Consider the following 2,814-nt stretch of genomic DNA (forward strand, 5'->3'; position numbering starts at 1 on the left):
AAAGTTACGGTTTATTTCATTTTAAGGATGAGCACCAAACAACATCTCCAGTTGCTCCTTTGAGAACCAGGGCAATAAAGTTATGTGGACCCCTGCCTATATAATAGTTAAATAGACAATCCTGAATTTTAAGCAAAGCAACCACTCTCACATAAATCCCAGAATAAGTAATGTAACATTAGTTACGTATCTCACCAGGGAGGTGTAGAGTTCTCAGTGTGACCTGCTGGTGAAAGTGAAGGCGGAGTCCCAGCAGGAGCCCGGCCACAATGCATGATAATTAGCCTTCTGTTGTGATCTGGTTTCTGTCTCGGCCTCTCCGGACCGTGACCCTTGACCTCGTCCCACAGCCAGACAACAATCCCTCCTGGCTGGAGGCCAAACAGCCCGTCAATCAGTCTCCCATTAATACGGGCCCTCCCCTGTAGAGATCAGCAGCCGATGAATGCTTCAAATCAGACTGCAGGGGGAGAGGGGTGACACCCAGAGGTGGGGGGGGAGAGATGAAAGAAATGCCGCAATGATTAACCAGACTTTAAAAGTAAGAACACAAAGATGCTGTGAAGTGAAGAAAGTTTAGAAAATGACATGTGTAGGTTCAGAGAGAAGAAGAAGAAGAAGAAGAAGAAGAAGAAGAAGAAGAAGAAGAAGAAGAAGAAGAAGAAGAAGAGGACTTACTTATTTAGGTATTCCTTAGAGGTGATGCTGCTGTCCGTCACATAGCTGCTACATGAATACTATTCAGCAAGAGGGGAAATATAACCAAATACATTACGTTTTTCATAAGGAAAATGTATTTAAAGTATCAATAGAATTATGATTTTTTTTAAATCATTAATTTATTATTAATCATGCATTATGGTGGTAGCAGAATGTTATATTTGTTTAGAGTTGGAGCTAATCTTTTAACTATTTTGTATTGAACTGCAACTGAAAATTATTTTCAAAATAGCAGGCAGTTTATTTTTCTGTCAATCAGTTTAGAAAGTAATTGTTCTCAATCAAAGTTTATTTTATGTTTTGGTTCTAGCTGTAAATATGTAAATATTCTTATGTACTGGGTGGAAGAATCTTGATATGTAAAGGAACAAAAGCTTTCAGATAGATGTAATGTAGTAAAAAAAGTACTATATTTTCCTCTGAACTGTAGTTGAGCATAAGAAGAACATTAAAAGTACCTAAAAAGTGTATTTAAATACAAACATTTAGCAAATATCAATGTTTAGTTCATGTGGAAATTAAACAGAAATTGTGTAAAAAGTGAATTAATTAGCTTTATAGTTCTTAGCATAAATCAGACCAAAGCTAGCTGTTTAGCTACATGTAGCTTCTTGTTTAGCCTACATGAGAGTTGTTTTATGCATCAGTCCAATTCCTGTCCTCCAATGGACTCTTTCTGTGCAGTATATTATAAAGTTGGTAAATAAATGTATAATTTCAGTGTTGTTTTTTCCTGAAATATATATTTTATGCTCGGTTGACAAGCCAAACTCTGGTGTTTTTGCTAATTAAACAGCTAAAGTGCACACTATTAAGACACTGTTATATTTCCATTACCTGCCGCCATGTAGACTTTTCCCTCATTACAAGTTTCCAGGCGGGATGAATTAGTCTAGACAGAAATGTGTGTTTACGTTTTATGTAAACAAACTTAAGGCAACAGTCAATTATGAAGCCATTATGGTTTCACATGCGACCTGACGAGTCCATGACAAGTCTCGCGAGAATTTCCAGAGCAGGAGCGGGAAAGGACCGAAAGTGACATCAGGGGGCGCCAGAGCGTCAGTGAGACACCAGGAGAGTGATACACTGGAGGCTGCTGCTCCAGCAGTCTTTACAGAATTTCTAGTTAATATAATACAGAAACAGGACCAGAAAAAACATAAAGAGGCTTTGTATTAGTTGTTCAGTACGACAAGGTTCATTGTTTGCCCATGTAACTGCAGAAGTTTAAGTGAGTTTTGGTAAAAAGCGGAGAAAAGTTAAGAATACGGAACACTATACATAACCTAATTGTCCTGGGTCATTAAAATGTACTTTCAAATTTTAACTAGCAGCCAAAGACCCCTCCCTCTGAAAAACATGTGATGTTTTTGTAAGACCTAGCAGTTTTTTCTAAATTTCTTTTTTTCTTTACAACACATTTATTAAAGTAATTTTATAGAGTAAGAAATATTTTCTCAGTCTCTTAAATGTGAAGATTTGTTGGTTTTCTTACTCTTCTGTAATTGAAATCTGAATGTCTTAGGGGGGTTTGTGTGTTGGTTGGACACAACAACAACAACATAAAGCTATTTTTAGACATCTTCTTGCCTTCTGGGAAGTTGTGATGCTTTCTGACATTTTATAGACCAAATGATAAGTTGATTTTATTGATTAAGAAATGAAGCCAAACTGCCACCCTCATAAAAAGTTTTAAAGATATAAAATAAAAAAACCTCATCAGCATTATCAGATCTAAATACAAGCCTGAAAAGACAAATCCTAGAGCACAACTAGTGACCTTTAATGGGACCCAGACCAGCAGCACTCAGAGAAGGGCCCAGTCATGAGTCAGACCATGAGATGAAGCAGATAAACCCACATCATGTGCGGAAGACATTTGCCAGTCTAGTGAGTAATTAAAACCCCCATTTGGGCAGAAGTAAAAACATTAGGTAGGCGGATCGCTGAGGTGTCATCTGGGAGACAATTAGAATCATAATTATAAAAATTCTCGAGGCAATCATGACTAATGCTGACGAACAAAACCAAATTGATTCTGCTGCTGTACTCAGGAACATCAGATAGATGCTTAAAATATGGAGTAAACAA

The 2,814-nt window shown here is 37.2% G+C and overlaps 1 long non-coding RNA gene across 1 annotated transcript; it reads right to left on the reverse strand.

Annotated features, from left to right (window-relative positions):
• Positions 1-82: 82 nt before the first annotated feature.
• On the reverse strand, positions 83-1,655 carry LOC104949992 (uncharacterized). Its single transcript, XR_798867.1, has 3 exons — positions 1,558-1,655; positions 679-737; positions 83-460 (listed from the first exon to the last, which is right to left on the reverse strand). It is a non-coding gene; the product is annotated as an uncharacterized lncRNA (long non-coding RNA).
• Between the last annotated feature and the right edge of the window lie 1,159 nt (positions 1,656-2,814).

Source organism: Notothenia coriiceps, unplaced genomic scaffold (assembly GCF_000735185.1).
Source record: "Notothenia coriiceps isolate Sejong01 unplaced genomic scaffold, NC01 NC01_scaffold00017008, whole genome shotgun sequence".
Taxonomy (NCBI): domain Eukaryota; kingdom Metazoa; phylum Chordata; class Actinopteri; order Perciformes; family Nototheniidae; genus Notothenia; species Notothenia coriiceps.